Below are 27,960 nucleotides of genomic sequence, written 5' to 3' on the forward strand. Positions count from 1 at the left end.
GCTACATACTATTGCTGTTTTTGTGTGACTAACATCAATTACCCTTTAAGGTGTCTTTGTTTACCCTAGTTGTTATTCAATTCTTAATTGTGTTATTTTTATGCTAATTTCACAGTATCTCTTCTAAAAGGAAAGTCAAAACCGAAATGTCTGCACATTCATTTTGACTAAACATGGATTCTCAGACGATTCTCTCAATGCAAACATGACATTTGCTCTACCAGAGTGATTCAAGCAGAGCTTAATGTCAGCAGTGAAAACAAGAGTATTGTTTGGAGGGAAATTAGGTGAATGCAGCTGTAACTGACTTCAGCAGCTGGAACTGGTGCTGCATAGTGACTTCATTGCAGGAATCTCTGCCAAAATAATTACTGAAACACATTATCAAAGCTAGGTTGCATTAAAACGAACCCAATGCTGATTAAAAGGGGAACAGACCCCTCCAAAGGACCTTGACCTGATCAAAACCCCTCCTTACAATTTATAACAAAGTTATCACAATGTTAAACCTGAATGGCATGGTTTCCTTAAAACGAACAGCCCCATTTTACTGAAAATGAAGGCTCGAAAACGAATGTAAATTATAACATCTAGCTTGCACCTCCAATTACACGTACATAGAATGAATAAGAAGGATGCATAAAGAATAGGGGAATGGAAAATAACTTAACTGCAAATAAGGCATCTATATTAGGTAAAAGTTCAAGTTTAATGTCATAGTCCTATTTTGTGAAAGTTTGAATCCCAAATGGTTTTTGAGATATTACAGTGGACATAAATGGCTATTGGTAATTTTTCAGGGATGGAAATAAGACTTGCACACAGTTAGATCCATTCTGGTTTTACTATAACACAGGAAATAGCAATACAATAAACAAACAAATAAATAAATAAATAAAAATACATTGTATTCAATTAACCATTTTATATTTTAAAGAATAGTTTAAATTACTTCAGCTGTGTATTACACTTTGGGTATACGCCTAATACCTTGCATTTAAAGTCCATGCTGAACTAACCTGTAACAGATTCTGTGCTCCTCTTCACGAATGCAAATTTCTTCTGCACTGTGTCAAACAAATCCTTCCAGCCCCTTGCAGCACCAGCCCCTTTCCCTTCTGCCCTTCCTTACATTCTGACAGTAAACAGGGTTTCCCAGCTCCGAAGAGAGATTAGAAGCATTGCATTGCTTATCCACCTACTCTATCCTAACATTTGCTGCTTTATCTCACAGCGTAGGACTCCAAGCAACGATCCTGGAGCTTATCTGCAGGGCAGGGAGACCTGCCTCCAGGGGGAGGAGCCAGGATACGCCTTTTAGAATTCTCCATGCACATGCAAGGATGGCAACTGCAGCATGACTTCCAAGCTTTTGTTCAGTTCATGACATTTTACCGCCTTTTGGCCAATTTTGGGGGATGGGAACTTAACATTGTCTCAATTGGGTCCAAATCCAACTTACCATCATGACTATTAAGAAACCAAAAAATAGTCTGCACTGGTGAGGTTATTTGCAGTTTTGTAAGCCACTCAACTAAGATGATTTAATAATACTGAAGTGGAATTTCATTCCAGTCTCCTGGCCAAAAAGTTAAGAAAATAATTTCTGTGATGACATCTCTGTGGCTCACAAAGCACCTTAATAAAGTAAGACAGCATTGCATTCGCATGAGATCACTGGCGTGACTGCATTAGATGCACAGAACACCATACCTGTTTGTGAAGTTTCTCCTGAACAAATACAGCCTACTCATTACACGGTCATACATGTTTTGTCTAAACTGAGGAAATATCTGACAAAGCAACCTTTCAGGAGACATGAAGGTCGTTGAGAAATCTTCCTACACTCAACACTGCAGTGGTTATGAATACCACAGCTTTTAACGAGAACGACAGACATTCTTTGCATCTTTACGATTATAATCCTCCAGTCAAAACATGGCCATTTCTCTTATGCAGAGGCATGAAATGCAGTACTACTACCAGATTTAAAAGAAAAGCAAACAAAGAAACACATCAACAATTATTATGTAGCGTGCAGCTATTCTGCAGCCATGGAAGCAGAGGTAATGTGGGACTTACGTACACGGGGCCAATAAAATCAACGCTCCGATCAATACCATTTCGAAAAGAGGAACTTCAAGGGGAATTCAACACTTCATGCAAATCTGATGTAGCACAAAGCACCAATATAAACCACACTAATATATATATATATATATATATATATATATATATATATATATATATATATATATATATATATATATATATATATATATATTTATTTATTTATTTTAAACTCAAGGACAAAAAACACAGCTGATTTAATAACGTGTGAATGGGCTTATCTGTATTGATCATTTGACTGTTCTGTCATTCCTCTGTAAATGATTCCCCAGGCTCAGCTTCATGTTGAGAAGCTTTCAGAAAGCAATTTTTCTCATGATAAAAATCAGTGTGGGTTTTTGTATAGTTCACCACAATTCCTGGAATATGTCCCAGAAAATTATTTTAAAACAGCGACTACAAATGGGGAGAAAAAAAAAAAAAAAAAGCATTTCAGTTCCATTTTGTTAATGCAGCCAAACGGTCCCTGGATTGAATCAGTGGTACTCAATTCTGGCCCTCGAGATCCACTCCGGTCTAGGTCTTTACCCCAAGCAGGTTTTAAAATCGTACTAAGAGTGCTGTACTAGCCCCCCACCACACCCCACCCCACAAGAAACAACAAAGGGGTCAGAAAAAAATGAATAGATTTCTGGTTTGGCAGGCTTAAATTTAATTAAATGTAGCCTAATATGTGCATCAAATAAAGCAGAGTGGGCTTATGGGATTGTTTGTCACTACTGTACAAGAACACAACAGAGTTATTTTAAATAAATGTAAAAAATACATTTTAGACATTTACAGAGTCTCTGGTGATTTATTCCATTGATTTCAGACCCAGTAATTCTCACTGACCTCATTACCACAGGTGTTCAGATCAGTACCCCCTGTTAGTGACTTGGTTTGCCTAGTCTACAGTAGTTCCCTCCACTTTTTTTTTCCAGCACTGTGATAAACATCTGTCACTAGCTCAAATATCTCCCATGGAATCAGTCCTACTCTGAGCAAGGGTGTTACTCCAAATTGTGCACAACAAAACAAAACAAAACATTTAAAATGCAGCGGTTTCAAAAGGTTCTATCAAATACCACCACTTTGCTCAAATTAACACAACATTTCCCACAAGGCTCTCTATATACATGACAGGCTAACAAGCCTGGTTGTGGGGCTGGGTTCTCAAGTATAAAAAGGAAAGTTCAACAGGAATCGACATGCCATACAGCATAAACAGCATCCTTTGCATGGTGGCGACTACAGTAAATGCACAATTAGAGTTAAATAACTTTTTCAACCTCTCATAAGAGACATTTATGTCAATACATGCTATATTATTATCTACGGAAACATCTTGAACACACAATGTAATTTATGCTTTATTTAATTTACTATAAACAAGAACAATAATTTAATTAAGCCACCAATTATCAAGGATCAGCTGGAAGTCTTTAAATCAGATCATGGGACATACAGGAAGCAGTGGAGCAGAAGAACCATCAAAACATTATGCAGAAGCCTCTTCAGCAAAGTAATCATTTGTATAATTATTATGGATTCATTTTTTGACATTTCAAGAGTACTCAGGATACCCCCATGACCCGTATGTTTGAATTAAAAGCCTCGTAAAGCTGCAGGTCTCAACAGTAACTACTGATCCTGCAGCACTGTCATGTTATTTATAGGTCAGCTCTAAGTTTGCTTTTGACACGAGGCCTTTTTGCTGGAAGCTACTGTAAACTTGCTTGTCTACACACAAATAAAATCATGTGACAGACTGGAGTGTGTCAGGCATGGAAGGCAGCTTGATATTTAATATGCCTATGCTACTATACTTTCAGTGCCTCTGTGAAAGGTCACACTACAGTCGAATAACCAGTCAGGAATGCAACATCTTACATGTTACACAAAGACAACTACTCGCATGTTTTAAACCATGTCAAATGGTTCTAAACTACTTAATTATTTAGTTCCAATTTGAATTTAGCCCCTGTGTAAAATACTTATTTATTTATTTATTTGTTTCTTAGCTGACGTCCTTATCCAGGGCGACTTACAATTGTTATAAGATATCACATTATTTTTACATACAATTACCCATTTATACAGTTGGGTTTTTACTGGAACAATCTAGGTAAAGTACCTTGCTCAAGGGTACAGCAGCAGTGTCCCCACCGGGATTTGAACCCACCACCCTCCGGTCAAGAGTCCAGAGACCTAACCACTAGTCCACACTGCTGCCAGGCCAGCACAGTCTTCCATAGAATCTGGCAGTGCATTGGCGGCCATGTCTAATGCATTTCAGACACTGATGGCCAACCAGGTAATAAGTCAGTCTGAAAGTATTTATTGCAGATGGTTAAAACCCAGAAATAAAAGAATAAAATTACATTTCCAGACACAGTGCTGAATAACACAAAGAGCAGGACTCTGTTGGAGTGCAGAAGTATGATGTTTCACTGCAGTATCTGTTGCATGAGCAATGTGGCAAAAACAATACAGATGAGAGTCATCTTGTCCACATGTCAAAATCAGGTTCATTAGCTGCAAACAGCATTCCCATTGCATTACTCCAGGCAAGATCTAGTAAACTTCAGAGAGCTTTATCTGAATTCAGAATCCTAAAAGCAAATCACGGAATACCCCCATCTGCTTAAGAAGATGAACCACAGCATTAGCAGTTTGTTTTCTGGAGCACAGAAATACTGAATGCGACTGGCAGAGTTAAACAGAGGTCACAGGGAAGTGATTACAAATCAGCCAATTTTAATATTTAACTCGGTAGCTGAAGACTTTGGAAAAGTGTAAACTAGTTATTAAAGTTCCAATGCACTTTTCCAAAAGAAAATGTGTACCTAAGTAGCTAATGGCACCACACGAACACTCCCCCTATATATTTATTACTGTGGAGATGCTTCACGATAAAGCTGGAATGATATTGTTCAAGTCTTCCTTGTGCTTTGTTAGATCCTATTCCTTCTTCAGCAATGAAACAGTGATTAGAGCAGAATGGAAGACTGTGCTGGCCTGACACCACCATGGAGTCTGCTGCAACACTGCACACTGGGGTCAGACAGGAACATCCCACACTGGTGCACACTGTAATCATGCAAGATCAGAGATGGAAACAAGTCTTCCACCCCACTGCATTCCTGGTTTTATTATGAGGTTAATAAGACACACCCGAGCTTGTTACCTACTCACTGGGGCTAAACAAACTCCTAGTAAAGCCTGGAATTGGTGAAACTGCTATGCAGTAGGAGCCTTATTTCTATCCCTGAAGATATATAGAAACATTAAAGTATCCCCAGCCTTTACAGTACACTATGTCAGTCATATCGTACAGTGACATGCAAAAATATGAGCTGTAAAAAAAAGCTGAGGTGCCCTATACACATTGTATACTAGCAGAGAAAGGTCCTGGAGCTGAATTAGCTCAATGATTTACAAGACCAGTTACAAATAACCGTGCCCTTTAACCATTAAAAGACACAGTGCACTGCAGTTTGACCTAGTCATATTACCATTCCAGTCATGGCTAGTCTAGAGCCTCTACTTTGTCCCTGGGATAATAGATCCTGCAAGTGATCAATTGTACAAGGGTTTAAGATACTTCATAAAAATTCTCTCCAAGATTTCACACAGAACTACAATAGTGTTGTAGTTTTTAAAAGGTAATAAAGGCTACTAAATCTGAATTACTGCTTCTTATTAGTACTTGCAGTAGTGCAGATCTCTTAGTTAGTTGCAGTACTATTATTATTATTATTATTATTATTATTATTATTATTATTATACAACACAATGGATTTTTAAAGTTTTTAAAGTTTTTAAACTTCTTGTGCTTTGTTATTAGAATAGATCTGGAAAAAGCCAACAAAGAACCAAGATCTTCAACTCAACAGAACACTGCTTGGAATCAAAGGGATACAGCCTGGGTTAGCACTACTTTAACAAACTCTTATTTCATGACAATGTCTTATAAAATAAAGGAAGTGAAGGAGAATATTCAGACCCATTACTTTTATCATCCTGATTGCCTGTGAATATGTGGGTCCCTTGTGGGGAAACAGGGGTTCAAAGAAACAAGGCTGTGAACTTGAGCCCACTGCATCCACCATGGGTGGGGGTGCCTGGAAAGTGTAGCTTCATACAAAAGTATTTGAGGGAGCGCCAAGCATTCAGCAGCACCATGTCCTAATCATTTCTGTAACTTAAGTCTCAGAAAAACGGTTTATCCAAGTAGCAGATGTTGCAAAATTCTCCCTTTACCTCACATAAAGTGCTGCTATGAGATGACAACATACAAGCACTGTCTAAAAGGTGCAAAAGCAGGTCGTTTAAAAAAAAAAAAATCCGACTAGTCTACTGGCCCAAAAGTGCCTGGTGTTCTCAGCTATAAGCTGACCCTGCAGTCAGTATCAAACGATGGGATGCTAAAAAGATGGCCTGGTGAGTTACAGGATTGTGGGTTAGGCTTGAACCACTAGACTAAAATATTACAGTCCTCGAGACCAGTAGATTTCTGAAACCTACCAAACACATAATACAACAAGTCTCTGTTTTACATTGGTAATTGTTTTGTTTGGATTGGATTTTTATACCAGACCTCAACAAAAAGCAGATCTCACCTACCGTCTGATAAACAAGCATTCCTTTTAGTGTTTATTACCTTCTGGAGTAGACAGTGCACAGCACATACAGTAGTCGAAACCTACCTGGCACACTTCATTACTTTTCTATTACATACAGACTGCACAATCTATCCTTTTGGTGTCGGCTTTGCGTCTTGGAGTTCATGCTAAGAAGCAAAGATATTTAGAAAAAGATCCAGGCTCCCTGCATCGTTTGTTTTTGCAATATAACAGCCAAATACTGTCCTGCAATTAGAACAGAAATCTGTCAGCTGTGGGCGTTGGGGGTGTAATAGTGCTGCCTGCACATGTGCCACAGGATACTGGAATGGCAATTGTACATTCACCTCTGATAACACAACAGTAACAACAGATATAAACTGCTAAAAATATAAACTGAAAAAATATCTTATTTGTACATGCTGCATTTAGTAAGCTCTACCCTAAATTTAGAAGCTTTCTAAGACCTGCGCTACAACAAAAGGAGTGGAACAAAATGTCATGTTTCTATGGATTACTGGTTGCCGATCTAGGTTGGTCACAATGCCTTGCCTAATAGGAAACCCTTCGTTATCACACAAAGTTACTTAAGGAAATTACAGTAATAACACCGTGTAACAATTTTTTTTTTTTTTTTTGGTTCATAGGTAGTAAGTGTTATTTCCTAATTGCTTATGCTTCAAAAGTATAGAAAATGGCTATTATTCCCCACAAACTTTGCTTTTGTGACCAGAACAGTGATATTTTGAAATTTACCTATTTTCCAGAACATTCCAGATAGATTCAGTGCTGAGTAAACTTGGAGTAACTTCTAGAACTTTCTAGAACTTTCCAGTAATATAAATAGCAGTATAAATACAGGGGCCTTAAGCCCACCAGTTCAGTTTAGTTCCAGCTGCCTAAGTGGATACATATCTGCATTTTTCTGAGATGGCATCAAGGTCACAGGAGACTTCAAAATGGTGGCATTCCTGATGGGTCTCCAAGGCGGTTTTACCAAGTTTCCCTGCTATCTTTGCCTTTGGGACAGCAGGGACACCAAGGCGCACTACCACAGCCGGGACTGGCCACAGCGGACCGAGTTCTCTGTGGGGAGGAACAACGTCAAGTGGGAGCCACTGGTGGACCCCCGGAAGGTGCTGATGCCACCACTGCACATCAAATTGGGCCTTATGAAACAATTTGTCAGAGCTCTAGATAAGGAGTCGGCAGCCTTCAAGTACCTTCAAGACTTCTTCTCTAAGCTGTCTGAGGCAAAGGTCAAAGCCGGTGTCTTCGTCGGACCACAGATAAAGAAGATCCTGGAGTGCAATGAATTCCCCAAGAAGCTCACTAGTAAGGAGAAAGCGGCTTGGAACAGCTTTGACGCAGTGGTTCGGGGCTTCCTGGGCAATCACAAGGCCGAAAACTATGTGGAGCTGGTTGAGACTCTGGTGAAGAACTACGGCACAATGGGCTGTAGGATGTCCCTCAAAGTCCATATCCTTGATGCTCATCTTGATAAATTCAAGGGGAACATGGGAGCGTACTCGGAGGAGCAAGGCGAGCGCTTCCACCAGGATATACTGGACTTTGAACGCCGCTACCAAGGACAGTATAACGAGAACATGATGGGAGACTACATTTGGGGGCTGATTCATGAAAGTGATTTACAGTATAATCGTAAATCTCGAAAAACTACTCACTTCTAAATCTTCTGTAGTCATTTTTGTATTACCTTAGTATAAATACATGTTAATTTGGATTCATATGTTGTTTTTTTCTGACTTTATGTGAACGAAAAGACACAAATAGGTAAATTTCAAAATATCACTGTCCTGGTCACAAAAGCAAAGTTTGTGGGGAATAATAGCCATTTTCTATACTTTTGAGGCATAAGCAATTAGGAAATAACACTTACTACCCAGGAACAAAAATTGTGTTACATAGTGTAATCACATCATGCATGCAGCTGGCAACAGTATCCGATCAGACATCTAACACAGCATGCAAACACTACCACAGCAATTCAGCTGACCACAACAGGCATTATGCAGCTCTTTTTCTAACCACAGTTATTCTATAATGGAGGGGCCTGTTTTTTTCAATGTCTACTTTACTTTCAATGTCAATTTGTACTTCCGGGAAAAAGTCTAACCCAACTACAGTACATAACGGAAATGTTTCATTTGGAAGTGCATTCCCCTCCCCTCACGATTACTATAAAACGTACTGCTGTCACAAACACATTCTGTATTGATAAAATGGGTCATGTTTTTTGCCTTTATGCCTGAATTACTTGCACAAATACAAAAATTGTTTGTGTGATGATGTGCCCTTTCTAATCCACTGAACTATGACGTCTTGGGGACAGAACAAAACTCGCTGGAACCAGTAATCTTACCTTGTGGAAAGTTCTCTCTCCTCCTGACCTCCTGTAGTTACTGTTTCACCTAAAATACAAAACAGAAATACACCAACATACTGTATCAGTACACAGTATAGCTAGACATTTACACTAACTACAAGGTAAACAGATATGGACAAAGTTACATACAAATACTGAGGACACTTTTTCATTATGCCATGTTTTTTATCTACCTAACAGCAAATATTAAACCAGAAAAAACAGGGTTTGTAGAACATAAGAAAGTTTACAAATGAGGAGGTTGCTCGTTTGGTTGTTAGTAGCTTATTGAGGTTACCAGAACTGAACACAGTATTATAGATTAGGTTTTACTAATGCATTGTAAAGTTTTAACATTACTTCCCTTGATTTAAATTCAGCACTTCTCACTATACATCCAAGCATTTTGTTGGCCTTTTTTATAGCTTCCCCACATTGTCCAGATGAAGACATTTCTGAGTCAACATAAACTCCTAGATCTTTTTCATTGACTCCTTCAGTTTCAGTATTTGTATTGCCTGCGTGCAGTACCTTACACTTTTCTATATTAAATGTCATTTGCCATGTGTCTGCCCAGTTCTGAATGCTGTCTAGATCATTTTAAATGACCTTTGCTGCTGCAACAGTGTTTGCCACTCCTCCTATTTTTGTTTCCTCTGCAAATTTCACAAGTTTGCTTACTATACCAGAACTTAAATCATTAATGTAGATTAGGAATAGCAGAGGACCTAATACTGATCCCTGTGGTACTCCACTGGTTACCTCGCTCCATTTTGAGGTTTCTCCTCTAATCAGTACTTTCTGTTTTCTACGAGTTAACCACTCCCTAATCCATGTGCATGCATTTCCTTGCATCTACTGCGCTCATTTTGAGAATTAATCTTTTATGCGGGACTTTGTCAAAAGCTTTCTGGAACTCTAAATAAACCATGAAAGGAATGATGCATTTATTTTTTTCTTTGGCTTTTAACAAACAAGGTCAAATGTTGCATTGGAGAAGGGCAGACAGGGCTTGAATTAGAGTGGGGTTCCTTGCCCTGGAAGAACACAACGGATAAGCAACAAAACATACATATGCAGCAAAAATGCAAGCCTCAGGGTCACAATCTACTTTGAGGGTCTGTAAACCAGTGATCTGGAAGCAATCTGCAAACCTCACCAGTTATTTGACTAGGAGAGTATAGTATAATAAACAAAATACATTAACTATGTATGTGAGCTCACAAACTCTCAAAATGATACATTAAAATGTTCCCCTTCAGTCAATACAATAGTAATAACAAAGTATTATAAAAGAGTTTTGACACTTACCAAAACTTTAAATAGGGAATGCTGTGCTGTAGCTCTTATGAGATGAATGCCATAATTATAATTTGAAACAGGGCCACAGTTTGTTAGCGAACTGTTATATAACTGAAATCATTAGTTTGATTTTGTCAGTCTGTTACAGTTATTGACTGTGTTCTGTCATTTACTGGTTCGTCTGAAACATTATTTTGCGCTCCACAGCGAGTCTCTGTTTGAAAGCATTGGTCAGCGACCACCTTGTTGGACCGATTTTGCATTTTTATTACGATCTATTAAGCTGCAATCTTGACAATATCAATGAACAATTGTTATCAAAAGGAAAGAAACAGAAACTTAACACATTGTATACCGTGTGGCAGAAAAAAATCTTTACACTTACACCACTAAATTAGAGGAAGATCAGATAAGACCTGAAAGCAATCTGTTCACACACTCTTCTTTTACACAGCACTACGAAGAATCGTGTAGGAAACTGTCCAACATGTAATTACACAGTCAGCATGAACCGTGGCTAAGCCAGTCCTTGCATTCTGCAGGTCCTATGAAGGCTGCTTACAGCAGACAAACAAGCACTAAACAGCATGTGATGTGATGTTTTTGTCAACATCTAGGCAACATTTTGTTAAGGGCAAAAAGCCCTGATCTCACAACCCACTGACTATGATAATGCAATGCTTTGGAAAAGAATAACAATTCAACGTTAAGGTTATTTGGAATGTCTTTAGAAATAGCACTGGTACATTTGTTTTTTTAAATGCTTACCATGAAAATAACAACATTATTGACTTATGCTGAGAATACTTGCCAGTAATCAGGATACAATTACCCACTATATTGTATTTGAAATACACTGAAGCACTCCTGAATACCTGAATGTATCATAAGCCGTATTCCCATAGAAAATGCAGTATCAGTGCCTGCACTGATGCCGCATTTCATTTTCTAAATTCACCATTTACACACAACAATATTGCTAGTTCAGTGTCGACAATTTGGTCACTTTCCGCTACAACGAGAGATGGTTCAGTGGCGGAATAAAGTGTGGCTGCATTTTACTGGCATTTCCCATTTACACTTAAAGTGATACCGCATCAGTGCCGCTACAGACATGGCAAATTGCTTCAATGTAAACATGCCTATAGATTTATTCCCACAACTTTACATGTTTTATTTTGGCAGTGCAGATGTCAGAGGGAACTGGATTCTTTTTGGGCAGTAACTGACAATATGCAACTGAATTTATATAAATTTATTTCAGACGAAACTGTTAATTGCGCAATATCATTTGTTTAAAGCCAAACCCCACTTGTATGACTGCTCTGCATGTATTGTAAAGTTTTGCCATCAATGCACGTGGTTTCTTTTAATAAAACTATTAAAGCTGAATCTGAACATACATACACATATTCACTCAGTAGAGCAGAGTTACTACTAACAAAAGAAGTTTGCCTAGTTGCATTCTAGTAGCAGCACTTTTTGAGTGATTCTGTCTGTGTTGCACTATACACTAAAAGCCTCTTAATCTTGTTTCTGTTGACTCTGCTCTTTAGAAAAATGTCTAGTCTCTTAGCATTACCCACAATCTATAGCCATCATACAGTGCTTTTCAGTAAACAGGCTCTGGTGTCACAAAGCTAAACTACAGTCCATTTAAAATGGATAACATTCCCAGCTACATTTTAATGTTATAATCTCGAACCACTTCAATTATTGCTACAGCAGTGGGTTATGTGCAGTGCATTTTTAAACTCCCACAAGCCTGCACATTTTATTAAGGTCAAGTCTTATAATGTCTCTGGATCTTACAGTGTTGGAGATGAAATTGACGGGGGTTGTAATACTGCAGTTGGTTGATTTGTAGGCGGCTGCCAATCCAGGTTACTGTAGCAGTTGTTAAAAGCAATTAACAAAATAGCCATGAAGCACTGATGGAAGGACAATGGTTCTGGTTTGAGAATCCCTGAAGTGGGGCATGATTAGAGATCATACTGTTATCCAGTGCAGCTCTGCACAATGCTGCAGAGCCACTCTCAGATTCGCCCACCTCAAGGCAAACAACTCCAACAGAGCATGACCTTCTGGAGCAGAGATTGCCAACATACTGGAAATGTCAATTAGTGCATGTTCTTTGTTGTCCTTGTGGTATACTGTTTGTAACAGGTTGAATACCAATAAACTAACATTATAAACGGAAATGGCAAATTCACACACAAAAAAAGGTTTTAACTGGCACGGACAGCAGTGTCATCTTGTTTCTTCATGGAGCCGATAGTGTAGTGGGGGATAAAGGCACTGGTTCGAACCACAGATAACTTTATACAACAAAAATAAAACCAAAGCATTTTGGCTTTAAACAAAGCTGTACAGCATATATTAAAACTATCGTATCCATTTAGTCTTTAATAGGAAACCACAACAAATCCCACTGCTGATGGATCAGAACCCTATTCAAGTCCTCCCATATATCCCAATTCAGTGTCCCCCAAAAGTTATTTGTTACAAACTTATTACATCCACTGGTAAGGCAATCAACTGCTCAAATGGCTCATGCAGTGCGTTACAGTATCAAATGGCTGCCTCACATACTTTAATAATGAAAAATATGTACAGACTGAGAACTGGTGTCTTAGAGATGGATCAAACAGTATATGACATACTGTACTGTAAAATTAAAAAGCTGATTTTTTTTTAGTTTATTTCTTCTTTGCATTTCAGAACTGGTTATTTTGTATGTATTTATACCCAGACCTAGGTCCACCTCTAGCATGGAGTGTGTAGGACACTGTGATTCACACTGGGGTAAATGCATAGTGGAATGTACACCAAGTTGTACAGTGAAGTGGGCCAAGCTTGATGGATCGAACTGCCTGCATCCCAGAATGCTTAAGGGGTAAATTGAGCAATGCAAATAATGTGAAATTTAAGGAGACAAGCATATTGTAGCAATATTGGCATTTTATTGCATTAACATTGAAATGGTACAGCATATGCAAAATCAGGGGCTATTACTTAAAAATTACCACTTAATCCAATCTGGAAAATTTGGGTTCTGGTCTAGCAGTGTCAAGAGAAAATAGTAGCAATGGGACTCTGAGAAAGAAGAAACTAAAATCTAAACAAAAAATAAAATCAGTTTCAGCATCTAGCGTGCACTTGACTTTGTTTTCATTTGTAACAGGAAGTTCAGCTCCTTTCCAAGACCATCTGGATCCAGTTTACTATCATGCAAGGAAGTTGAGCACACTCACACGCGAAGGCTGTACAGACAGGCACCCTATCCTGTTTGCACAGTCATTTCCATCTTTCCTTCTCTTCCAAACTTCATGACCTGTTCCTTTCCTGTCAGGTATGCTCTGAAAGAATCATACCTGACACTGGTGGAAACTCCTGCTCTATCCACAAACAGACATTTACAACTCTGACCTGAGCTGTGCTCTGGACCTGTATGTGCACACACAGCCCCTGAACTCAAGGTCTTGACCTCAGACATCATGTCTCCATGGTGACCTCACTACAAACATGACAGAAAGATAATAGACGTGCATTGCACTTAAAACAACCATGGCTATGTTTACACTGACTTCTGGCACCCGGATTGGAATCTTCTTTTTCCAGTTTTTTCGATGCTATCATACCGTTACTGTACTATAGTTTTCTAGATTTTGGAGATGCACGTTCCAGGCGTGGAACACCTGAAGGGGGTAGGCTAGTGCCAGCTTGGCATCATCTTTGAGACAGAAATACACTTCCTTATCTCCAGTAATCCTCTTGTAATTATTGTGAAATGCTGATCGCACAACTTCAGAACAAATAACCCAAAGAAAGAGCACAGAGCTACAGTATATCACTGCTTCCCACGATTGCCAAAAGTAAATTCTCAGGAATTTCACAACAGAACTGAGTAACCTCAAAATAATTTAAATCGGTTTATACATATATTTAGAAATACAAATTGGTTGCAAACCCATGTCAAAATAAAATAGACAGAGTCAGATCCCTTGTTTCCAGTAATAGTGTTACTGTCCTAGCCTCCTACATGTATATGTTTACAATGAAAATAGAGGTACAATACCAATGTATTTTTATACAGTGCCTTTCATGCCACGGTATCCCAGAGCGCTGGACAAAGTTAAAAACAAAACAAGAGAGCTCATGCGTACACTCCAGTTACAACCAATTATTTAAGAGCAAACACGTTTTCAATGTACATGTAAAAGAATCCAATGTTTCAATCTGCCTAAATAGATCCAAAGATGCAAATTATTTTTGTAAAAAAAAAAGTTGTTGACAACAATAATCTACTTCTTATTTATTTTGTATTTACTAAACAACTAAACAGTTCAAGATGTTGGACAACGTTTCCATTTACTTTAATTGGCAGCATGCCATTTGCCATTAGAAGAAAGCGGCAGTGCCTCACAAGACCATATTTAATAATTATTTTGCCCTTCCAGGGCAGAATTCTAATTACTACAATTAAACTTGAACACTCTATGGAGTGGCTGCAAGTATGACAGATGGCCTGCCTAATGTTCGCTGCCTCCTGTCCACTGACATGAAATATTCCCATTCATATACTTAGTAAAGCAATAGTAAATCAAACTCATACAGTGTTTTCTGAGATATGCTGTTCACTTTTGACGTACAGGGACAACACAAAGACTCCCACTCACATAACCTTCTGTAGGCAAATTACTGATCTGTTCCAAAAATACAGTAAATAACCTTTAAAAAAAATCCAGGACCTTTTATAGTATACTGTAGCAGTAAAGGATGAATTGAGTGTACTTGGAGACAACCGACTCCCTCTAATTTACAAACCTCACGTTCATCTCGGATTAAATACACTCTCCTCATACACTTGCTCTGTTCAGCAGTTGCAGCTTAATTAACTCGTATTAAATGTGAACATGCAGAAATGTATGTATTTAGTGGGAACAATATGTTTCTTTGAGTTATACTGGATAAAAGAAATAATAATAAATGTACTAGTATGTTTAAGTCAGACATGAAACAACGTGTACCTACACTTTTCTGCTTGATTGGACTTTGTTCAAGAAATCAAGGATCTGTGATTAAACACTAGCATGTGTCCCCGTGTCTGGAGAGTTATTTAAAGATCCCATTTCATACGGCACAGTAAACACGATACTGTACTCCCTTCTCCAGTTTACAACCAGTAGTCAGATTTAAGTAAGCCACTCAACACAGGATAAAAACAAGTTAAATTTAGACCATAGCTCCATCCAGAATGAGGTTTTATTTTTATTTATTTATTCACTAAAATGATCAGGTCATCAAAGGATATACTTTATATTTAACAAGTATCATGCATCCAACTTTATCTAAATACAAGCGTGGGCTGTTTATTAATGCAATATTAACATGCTTGGAGAATAAAAAACTTATTGTTTATGACAGAGGAGACCGACTGTGGACAGTATAAAAGGAGAGTTCAAGTCAAACAAGACCCTGCCCTCCAACTGTGCCAAATTGTGACGTGGACTACCGACACCGAAAAAATGATCAAACACTATTTTTTTATATATATATATATATATATATATATATATATATATATATATATATATATATATATATATATATACACATATATATATATATACACACACACACACACACACTTTTTATTTACAGTAGCCAAGTGCTAGAATGAAACCCTTTCCTCTTTATCAGCATCTTTTGACAAGGTGCTTTGGACTGTAACAAAAATGGAACACTCAACTGACAATCTATTTTAAGAATCTACCCAAGCACACCACTTCAGGCACACCCTACTTATCTCTCTGTAGCTGGGCTGTGAAAGCTGTCTTCTGTTGTGTGTCCGTTATTTCAATGGGGAGTTTCTTTTTCAGAAAATCACAACAAAAAAAAAAATGTATATATATATATATATATATATATATATATATATATATATATATATATATATATATATATATATATATGTATATATATATAATTGGCCACCATCTTAAAGTCCAGTTAAACTAAACCTTTAAAAGACCTGAAGCCATTCAAACAATAACAAAATGCACTTTAAAGCACCAAAGGGTCTACACACATACATTAAATTGAACATGTATCAGTTTTTATTGCACTGTACTTAAGGCTAAAAAGTAATACAGGATATTTATGCAACATCCTTCCAGCATTACAGCAGATGACAGAATGCACAAAATTCACTCCACAAATTAAAGTATCTTTCCATTCAAGTTCCACAAATAATCAAACTGCAAGTGTTTTGGCAACCCCCTTGGCCTAAATTATGGACTGGTGTCAAGACAACATTGTGCTATTTCAGTATCCCCACCTGTCAGGGATAATGAAATTCAGCACAATTAAAAGCTAGATTACAGTACGTGCAGACACTATAAATACTGCTTTAAATACTGTTTATCATTAGCTCTCTTTCTAAAATGATCACGCTATTTGTTTTGTTTTATTTTTACTCTGCAAATGCAGACATCTTCCGTCGCTTTCTCAAACCGATTCATCCCTTTATTAGTGTGCAGCTTACAGGCACAGGGCAAATCACAAACAATGACCCAAACCGTAGGTTTCTGCGCACAACAAAATGTTGACCTCCGTCATTTTAGATTTGAAATAACCTAAAACGATCCTCTGTTCCTCATTCAATACAATACTGTAAGCATGTTTTTGGCACCTCATCATGCTGGCATCAACACACTTCCTGACCTAATAAAGAGAATTGCTCCACCCTGTAGCAGGATGTCCCCCACCCCTCTATACAACCAGATGTCACAGATTGTCATAGATTGAAACTGTAGAATTACAGATACTGAAAGCAACCGGTACAGATCCGTTACGTCGGATATGGCTCCACGTGAAAGGTACTGCAAAAGAATATCAAAAGGCACCCTATACCATATACTGTACTTCTGTAGTGCTACAATCTCACAGGCTCATTAAGAACTAGCCTAACGTGTGTATTTTATGGAGCTGTTATACAATAGCATATTGATAACCAGATTAAATAACCTCATAAATGCATGTACCGTGGAAAACATACAACAATGCAGGTACACAATAAACTGCTTTGGTTCTAAATACAATAAATTATTTAAATACCTGCCAACTACAAATAAAAAATAAGAAGCTGAGAAGAAACCAGGAGTAGTTTTCCCACAGCAGCATCTTACCTTCTGCTCATAACAGAAGTCATAAATCCATCTTATCATCTACTATAAACTTAAATCACTGATGTTCTTGCCACAGCTTGGCGAGCTATAGCCATTCAGAATGAAACGTTAACCAAACATGGGACTGGAGGAACCAATATATTCCACAGGGTTAATGAACTATTTGAAGGATAATGCAATGCAATTAAGTTACAGCAGACTGTGACTGAAGCAAAGAAATAAAAAGGTTTGCCAGGCTCTTATTCAAAGTGACATGCAAGACTGTATTTCATTCCCATATAAAACAGCACTTAGTTCTTCAATAAAGCAAACCAGTTGAATGTACTTCTAGAAGCACAATAAATGGAATGTGATATTTAATCCTAAATAGCCTTGGAAAGACTTCACACATGCCATCCAGATCAGTGCAGAGCGCCATAGAGCTGTTTCCTATGCATAAACACAGCCAAGGCACCCCCAACAACTAGTGAATGCATCCCATACTGACCTTGTATATCAGTGTTTAGCATCTGGGCAGTTTGCCCAAGTGACTTTTTTAAAATTAGGGGCCCTGTAAAATAGGCAAAGTTCACCTAAGGTAATCTACAGTAACCTAATTGACAATCTGTACAAATGTCAAGAAGCACAGATAAGAAGACAGCTACAGTATGCAGAAAGCTGTCAAGGTTTAGGTCACACATCAGGAAAAACTTGTCGGGTGAGGTTCTGTGACCTACTGTACAAGACAGGACCTCCACAGTAAACCCCCTGCTTTGGGCACATTTAAACTTGATCCCTGCACAGCGAAACTTTGATTCTGAAACTGGTTTAATGGAATTTTCAAATGTTATTGCTATTTTGTTTGTGTTACACATGGAAATATTTCTTGAATCACTCAACAAATTCAATTTTCTTTTAAGGATTTGCATTTTTGCGGTCACAACCTAGGCTATATGTGTAGAGTAGAAGCACACTTTAATAGGCTGCATTAAGATGAAATGAACAGGAGTTTCGTGTTTAAAAAAAATCATTTTCCGCTTACCTGTATACCCCTAATCAAAGGATGGCAACTGTGAGTTTTAGTGATCGTTCCATCAATGTCAGATTAGATTTATCTCTGCCCAAACACCCTACTGCAACACACACACACACACCCTGACTATTTCACACTGACACACACCACACTTTGTCTCTGTCACTTTCTGTTCACAGACATAAAAGCAATGTGGAGACAAACTAAAAACAAAACATATGAAACATGCCTTAATCTGTCATGCTCCAAGCACTGCTCACTATTTCCCATTCACCTAGCCCTTTACTTTGTTAGGAAATAAAACATTTGGGGACAAAGTAAAAAAAACAAAACATGTAAAACAATATAAAACCACAAACAGAAAATGCTGTAAAATGCACTTTCCTGTATACAAATAGTATTAACAAACAAACACCTTTTTGGATAATGGAGCAAGAGTAAACATGATAGCCAATGAGATCTGATGTTTTACACCCTATTAAAAAACAAATTATTTCCATACTGTAGTGTTTTCTACCTATTTAACCACAAGACAGTGTGTTTGGTTTTAATGTCTGATTATTGATCTTGAGATTATTACTCTACCGCTGTACATATTAGAGTGGTTGTGACAGAAAAAAAATTGTCCATTTTGGTTAAACAAAATGTGTTTACAATTCTCAAACCATTAATGCAAGCAAGTCTTCGGGTCAGTCAATCTGACTGCATCCAAATTGGTCAGAACGGACTTGAAATTACCCCTGCACAGATCTCTGCACAACACTTTGACAGCTTGTCAATGTAATATTCTAGTAATGGCACAGTAAGTGTGTATATATATATGTTCAAATGCCATGTTTAATTATTAAGTGGGAAAAAAAGAACTGGCCATTTTTGAAGATATTATTGCAGCATAACATACTGTAAATATGCCACCAGGTCAGCACATACAGTATGCAGAAAGACCAGTCTTAGAGTTTGAATAAAACTAAAATTAATTTCTTCGTTTGGAAGACAAATGGCTTTTTCAAAGAAACAGTTAAGGGAATTGAGAAAAGAAAAATTTTATAAAAAGATCAATATTCTGTTCCCCGGGTGTACAGCAGAACCATTCTGTAGCTGTTCACATGAAAGACAATTTTGCAATTGAATGAATCTGCCATGTCCTACATCTTGAAACCCATTCCCTGAAACTTGGCACTTCCTGCATTCCCATGGCTGTGTTCGACCCAGTAACCATAGTAAAACACTTCAATATCTATGCAAACAGCTTTGCTGGCCTCGAGAATTCAGCTCCACAGGAAAAGTGCTGCATCTTACTGCCAAATTGCAGCTCTGAAATGCCCACTCTCTTGAGCACTGGACCCCCTTACTGTACCTCCCAATAAGAACAAAACAGATCTTCCTTAAAGGCAATTCAATTTAATAGTTATGCTTACTTGCACGAGATTACTGTAGCTTGCCTAAAATGTAAAAATGTAATAACTTTTGAAAAGTGTATGAACAGTTTATTGGAAACTTGTTAAGTTCACCAATTCATTAAACTAAAGTATAGGTCAGTATTCTAACCTTACTATATTTTAATACAATTATCCAGTTCAGTAAGCAATGTACAACTAGGATTAAATGTACCAATGTTACAAGAGTGTAGTACTGTGTTGTGACCTTGAAAGTTTTAATTTTCAACATGGCACAAATATTGTGTGTGTATATGTTTGTGTAAAAGCACAATGGGCTGATTTCTACTAAAAAGTTATCTATGGTTAATTGGTTCCAATGAGGAAGGATTTAATAGGAGTATTACAAATCAGAGTTGTCTTGTGCGTAGACATACTTAGACATACTCAGTGCAGTACTGATTGACCACTTGACCTCTTTGTAGACACACCAAGCTGAAACCCAGGCAAAAAACAGATTCCAATCGATATGCAACTTCGCTTAAAATAAAAATAATAAATACTGCTCAAATAGTACAAATGCTGCCAACAGCATGACAAAATGAAATTATATATTATATATATATATATATATACACACGCAGACGTGCTCAAATTTGTTGGTACCCCTCCACAAAAAACGAAGAATGCACAATTTTCTCTGAAATAACTTGAAACTGACAAAAGTAATTGCCATCCACCATTGTTTATTCCATATTTAATAGAAAGCAGACTTTGCTTTTGATTTTTTATTCAACATAATATTGTAAATAATAAAACAAAGGAAAATGGCATGGACAAAAATGATGGGACCGCTAACCTAATATTTTGTTGCACAACCTTTAGAGGCAATCACTGCAATCAAATGTTTTCTGTAGCTCTCAATGAGACTTCTGCACCTGTTAACAGGTAGTTTGGCCCACTCTTCCTGAGCAAACTGCTCCATCTGTCTCAGGTTTGATGGGTGCCTTCTCCAGACTGCAAGTTTCAGCTCTTTCCATAGATGTTCGATAGGATTCAGATCAGGACTCATAGAAGGCCACTTCAGAATAGTCCAATGTTTTGTTCTTATCCATTCTTGGGTGCTTTCAGCTGTGTGTTTTGGGTCATTATCCTGGTGGAGGACCCATGACCTGCGACTGAGACAGAGCTTTCTGACACTGGGCAGTACGTTTCACTCCAGAATGCCTCGATAGTCTTGAGATTTCAAGGCACCCTGTGCCAGGTGCAGCAAAGCAGCCCCAAAACATAACCGAGCCTCCTCCATGTTTCACTGTAGGTATGGTGTTCTCTTCTTTGAAAGCTTCATTTTTTCATCTGTGAACATAAAGCTGATGTGACTTGCCAAAAAGCTCCAGTTCTGACTCATCTGTCCAAAGGACATTCTCCCAGAAGGATTGTGGCTTGTCAATATGCATTTTAGCAAATTCCAGTCTGGCTTTTTTATGTTTTTCTTTCAAAAATGGAGTCCTCCTGGGTCTTCTTCCATGGAGCCCACTTTCGCTCAAAAAGCGACGGATGGTGCGATCAGAAACTGACGAACCTTCACCTTGGAGTTCAGCTTGTATCTCTTTGGCAGTTATCCTTGGTTCTTTTTCTACCATTCGCACTATCCTTCTGTTCAATCTGGGGTCGATTTTCCTCTTGCGGCCGCGCCCAGGGAGGTTGGCTACAGTCCCATCGACCTTAAACTTCTTAATAATATTTGCAACTGTTGTCACAGGAACATCAAGCTGCTTGGAGATGGTCTTGTAGCCTTTACCTTTACCATGCTTGTCTATTATTTTCTGTCTGATCTCCTCAGACAACTCTCTCCTTTGCTTTCTCTGGTCCATGTTCAGTGTGGTGTACACAATGATACCAAACAGCACAGTGACTACTTTTCTCCATTTAAATAGGCTGAATGACTGATTACAAGATTGGAGACATGTGTGATACTAATTAAAGAAACTAATTAGTTTGAAATATCACTATAATCCAATTATTTATGATCTTTTCTAAGGGGTACCAACAAATGTGTCCAGGCCATTTTAGAATATCTTTGTAGAATAAGCAATAATTCATCTCTTTTCACAGCTTCTTTGCTTTATTCTAGGACATACCAAAGGCATCCAAGTATACATGGTAAAATAACTTTTAATTTAATCACTTTTCAGGAGGAATGAAGCACTATTTCAATGAGCTGTAAGGGTACTAACAAAATATATATATATATATATTGCAACAAAAAAGGATATTTCAACATATTAAAAAAATAAAAATCCAATATGAGATGACTTATCTTGAAAGTTCAGCCGAGCAGTAAAATTCTTACTTGTCCTTCTGTGCCAGTACTGAGCAAATCTATCACAGATACAGAAATGATCTAACAATTAGGGTCATCACTGTTTAATGCCAGGGGCAACTCATTCACCACTTCGACAGCGCTTCACATTTTTTCTTTATCCATTCTCTACAGTGTATGCAGCAACTTTCAGAACTGTAATAACAGTCTGACCAGAACATGCCAGACATTGCAAGGATGGAAACATTGCATAGCAGTTTCACCCTTCCCAAACCACATTTCAAACAGAAACAAGACAAAGACTTCCAAGTAATCCTTAGGAGAAAGATTTTGAACTTTTCTTTGGAAAACAAAAATGCATACACCCACACAAGCGCCTTGCTTCAGTGAAAGACACACTTGGATAAAATATGTAAGACACCAAACGCTTAAGTTCTGGAGCTGCAAACCTGAGCCACATGTTTTAGATAACCATCCCTGAAACTCATGAGGTAATTACGATGAGATCACTTGTGTCCCCTACGGCAGGTTGAAATAAAATATGTGTTGAATTTTAGACAGACATAGTATTTTAACCCATACTTTGTTTAGTTTTTTTTTTTAATGTAAAAAAAAAAACAGCGCGAGAGATCATGTTGCATACTGTAGCCAGAAGTGAGTTAGAGCACTCAAATGCTCATTATAGATACATTACTAGAAATAGACATTCTTTAGAACATTACGTACAGTGTTGCAGCACTTGATTCAATTCATTTGTAAAAATAAATGGCAACCACCAGAATACATTTAAGGAGTGGTTATTTGTTTGGGTGGGGACTCTCCACCCCATGTTATTCCTGGCAGCATAAATACAAAAGTAAAATCAATAACCCAGGTCTTACTCTTTGGACTTCAATTGCAACTCGCTCGAATATGTTGCTGCTGCTTATGTTTCAATGAACAGTCTGAGGGATACTGTAAGTTCGCAGTGGAGTATTAAAGAGGATGTGGAAAAACACTGTAGAGGATGCAGATCGGGTACCTTCAACAACAACAAAGCAAAATGCAAAAACATGTAAACAAGTTTGTTTTGGGCTTGACTTAAGACTGGTAATAGGAACATACTGGAAACAACCATCCTATTATAAATGCAGTCACAGAAGGGTGAGCCGACCATGACGCAATTAAAACAAAAAATGGATTAATAACAACTTCAAAAGTTCTGCAGGAAAAACAACACGCTACCAGGTGCACATACAGTACTGCGAGATGAGCTTCTTTGTGAAGCTGTTCCTTTGTGAACCCCAAAGCTTGCACTTATTCTTGTTTTTCACATGTTAAAAGGTCACAGAAAACAGAAATTTTGTTCAGCTGCAAGTGTAAATTGATATAACTGTAGGATTGCTAAGCTTTATGTCGAGTGGCAGCACTCAAAAAATAATTAATCTGTATTAACACGCAGACGTGCCTGGTTCTACTCAAGGCAGTGAGCAACATCTGGCGAGATATGGATTCAGTTACACCAACACTCAGCGATATATGACATCATTTGAATTCACTCCCAAATACCCTCATCACTTCATTCATCAAACCACAGCAGAGGTCATGTCTGCCATGTGACTTACAACCACTATTTTTCTTTAGGGTGGGAGTCTTCTTGGAAATGGAAAAAAAAAAACCCCAAAAAACAAAAAAAAAAACAGTAACTTGCAGGGTGAACTGGGAAGGTTAGTTAATAATCAATCAGCCTGTTACTTCTCCAGCCCAAGTCCGTAACCTAGACGACTAGAACAGGGCACAATGGTCCTGCCACTGGAACAATGCCATGAAAATATTCAGATCGGAATTACTTTCCCAGTCCTTGTAACCCTTACCCCTGTATTAAGACAGCAATGTAATCACTACAAGGGCCTCTTAAGGGAAGCTAAGCATGGAAACCTCTTACTCAACGATAAGATCCCTTTGAAAACATGGGTAGCACCACAGACTTGGAATTCTTTCACTCCTTGATCTTGCAGGGTCTGCTGAACCAGATAAAAACCCATCACAATCCCATGCTTAGCTTTACCTGTACAATTACAGCTTTTTCAAATACTGTACATGAGCCAATAAAATACGTACTTCGGAAAGGTTTCAGTCGCACCTTCTGTCCCCCCCCTCCCCCAACATACAAAAGTGGAGAGGAAAGGGGATATTTTTTATTAGCAGCTCTCTCTCGTCACAAACACGATGGTTACCTGCCCCTGGGATTGGGGGGGCACAAGCGCGAGGTTTTCGATACTCCATGATAGGAAATTTGAGTGATTTCTGCCAATACAGTAACATGGAAATGTTCTATTGACAAACATACTTGTAATGACAATCTATGCTCTAATGAAAATTAAAAAAAAAAAAAAAGCAAAAATAGAGATATGGTACAAAAATGATTTAATCAAATAAAAAATTAAATAGGGAATTCCCTAGGATTTGCTGACCTAGCAGCTGGGGGAATATGTGGGTGTATATATATATATATATATATATATATATATATATATATATATATAAACACAACTCTGCTTGCTTTCACTGTTTAAAGGGCTATGTACATAAGTCATTATAGGCCTCAAGCACAGTTAATTAAAAACAAAAGTAAAGCAAAATGTACAGCAACACATTTGAGCCACACATTTCATCGCATATGCACTCTATTCATTAAAATTGCGAGGTCGCTGCCATTTAGTGTACATCGTGCCTGTGTCTCACCCCATTAATCAAACAAACAGTAACCACCTTTCAAACAGAAGCACTGCTGGACTGTTCTGAGTGCAGAGTCGTAGGTGTGGTGCCTCATGGTAGGAAGCACAGTACACATAGCACTGTTGACTTAGATTTTTCATTGTAAACTTCTATAAATGTTAATGCTGCATGATATTACAGTATGTAAGAATGCATAACCAGTGTAACCAATCAGCGTAGGTATTCTTTCTGACAATCACAATATATGATTTGTTGTACAGTACTAGCCTGAAATAAACTGACGCAGGCATGTCAGGAATAGCATGAGTACCCCATAAATCAGTGGAAATAATGTTTGTTTGTTTTTTTTCATTTCAATGAAGCCCAAATGCAGTACCGAATGGGGAACACATGGGCAAACCCCAACTTAATATATTGTTTTGAGATAAGAACTGTGCACATAAATAATGTTAGATTTTTTTGTTAACTGTTGCTGGAATACAGCTTACTATTAATCAAACCTGCCTGGTTGTAAAATGTACCTAACCAGAGTAATTATAAATAGCAACTTGGAGTCTAAACAGCAATCTTGACAAAAATAGACAATTCACGATGGAATTTCAGAAGGCAATGTGCCCAGCCAGAAGTGTTTCTGCTGGACACCTGTCCATGTGGATCTAGACTGAGAGCACCAACACACATTTTGCATTGGCTGCTAATCACCCATGCGATTTAAGTGAACCTTTACAGCTGGTTGAAAAATAAAGGGGCCCCAGTATCCCATCAAACAGAGTAGTAATGCTAGTCTGCTGCTTAGAGTGTAAAAGCAAAACTGTAGCAATCTGTGTAATTGTGTTTGTGTACTGTATTCCTCCTGTGGTTGTGTACTGTATTCCTCCTGTGGTTGTGTACTGTATTCCTCCTGTGTTTGTGTACTGTATTCCTCCTGTGGTTGTGTACTGTATTCCTCCTGTGGTTGTGTACTGTATTCCTCCTGTGGTTGTGTACTGTATTCCTCCTGTGGTTGTGTACTGTACTCCTCCTGTGGTTGTGTACTGTATTCCTCCTGTGGTTGTGTACTGTATTCCTCCTGTGGTTGTGTACTGTATTCCTCCTGTGGTTGTGTACTGTATTCCTCCTGTGGTTGTGTACTGTATTCCTCCTGTGGTTGTGTACTGTATTCCTCCTGTGGTTGTGTACTGTATTCCTCCTGTGGTTGTGTACTGTATTCCTCCTCTGGTTGTGTACTGTATTCCTCCTGTGGTTGTGTACTGTATTCCTCCTCTGGTTGTGTACTGTATTCCTCCTGTGGTTGTGTACTGTATTCCTCCTGTGGTTGTGTACTGTATTCCTCCTGTGGTTGTGTACTGTATTCCTCCTGTGGTTGTGTACTGTAATTACCGCTGTATTGTGTTCCCTTCCCGCTCTGTATTTCCCGCCGTTTACTTGGTGGCAATTCCACAATGTCGGACGTACGCTTTGGACACTTTGCAGATCTGTGGCTTCTTAACTGACATAACTTGCTTGGTTTCTTTTATGGCATGGTAGATGTCCCTATTAGTATAGTTGTTCCATCATATAAAAATGGTCAAATACTAAATATCCTATCTGGGGGGGGGTAAAAAACAGTCGGTGTCAGACGTAATCAGAGAAGTGTATTTTTCCAGCATTGGTCAGAAACATTCAGATCGCTCTGAATTAGGAGGACTCTGGTAATACACTCTATGCTGATCTTTTAGGTAAGACAAAGTAGTGAATTGTATATTAAGTATTTCAAATTGCATGCATTATTTCTGAAATAGGAACAGTTTTCTTCAGTGTCGGACGTACAGTTTTAAGTGTCGGACGTACATTTGTGAAAGTGTCGGACGTACAAACACTACTTTAATTTAAAAAAAAAAAAGAAGTTTCCAAATATCATCAATTTACCAAAGCTGTTAATGGAAGGTTTAACTTTTAGGAATATTTCAAGTGATTAATTCTATATATTAAGCCTTTTCTGCAGCTACAGTACACTGTATTGATAAATGCTCGTTGACCCCCATCCATCCTTTATCATAACCGCTTAATCCTCCATAGGGTGGCAGTGAGCACCACACACACACACACACACACACACACACACACACACACACAGAGCAATTTAGAATGACCAATCAACCTGAACAGCATGTCTTTGGTCTGTGGAAGTAAACACAAGTACCTGGAGAAAACCCATGTGAACATGGGGAGAACATGCTAATCACATAGACCAGAATCAGACCCAGGCCCCTGCAGCGCTAACCGCTAACCTCTAGCAGACCTTATTTACTTAATTTGCTCACCACAATCTTAACTGAAATGAGGTGTAACAACTAAAGCTAGAAATGAAAACTCACAAGATGTATTTAAATGCCCCAAATTCACCATTTTATTCTGAACTATTATTACATGCAGGATACATGAACAATATAGTGACCTGATGTAATCTTAAGTGTTTTGAGAGAAAAACAACACACATTAATATAGTAAAAAGCCTACAACACACAGAAACATCAATATGAACACTAATCTCTTAAGTGTACTCAAAACTGCAATGCACCCTTATGACTAACATCCTAACCAGAACCAAGAATGGGGTAGAGAAAGAACTTTCCCTGATTTACTGCAACTACTGGAGTACTGTAATCTAACTCAAAATACAACTACAGTATGCAGAGAGCCTAGAATTGGGTAACGAAAATAAACTGTCCCCCGTTTCCTGCAACAACCGGAGCTTCAATCTTTCTAATGACATCCTTTTCAAAGTACATAATGTGGTCAGGAGTTTCAGGCCATTTCCATTTTGTTCCAGATGGGCACATGGCATTCACATTGTAGATTTGCTGACCATCCTCTTTACTCTGTTTGGTGATCTCTCCTGGAAATATGTTGCCATCATACTTAACAAGGACCCAA

The 27,960-nt window shown here is 38.1% G+C and overlaps 1 protein-coding gene across 9 annotated transcripts in view; it reads right to left on the reverse strand.

Annotated features, from left to right (window-relative positions):
• Window positions 1–27,960, reverse strand: part of LOC117414749 (gamma-adducin) — a 71,920-nt gene that overhangs the window by 37,593 nt on the left and 6,367 nt on the right. For 4 of the 9 annotated variants that reach the window (XM_034024533.3, XM_059026118.1, XM_059026116.1 and 1 more), the window contains exon 2: window positions 9,121–9,169. The exons of 2 other annotated variants lie outside the window; for them this stretch is intronic. The gene's annotated coding sequence lies outside the window, so the exon portion shown is untranslated. Of the gene's footprint in view, window positions 1–1,019; window positions 1,251–9,120; window positions 9,170–27,960 lie in introns of those variants that run through there. 3 more of the 9 variants (XM_034024536.3, XM_034024531.3, XM_059026119.1) reach the window with 1 other exon arrangement.

This window comes from Acipenser ruthenus, chromosome 7 (assembly GCF_902713425.1).
Source record: "Acipenser ruthenus chromosome 7, fAciRut3.2 maternal haplotype, whole genome shotgun sequence".
NCBI classification, from domain to species: Eukaryota; Metazoa; Chordata; class Actinopteri; order Acipenseriformes; family Acipenseridae; genus Acipenser; species Acipenser ruthenus.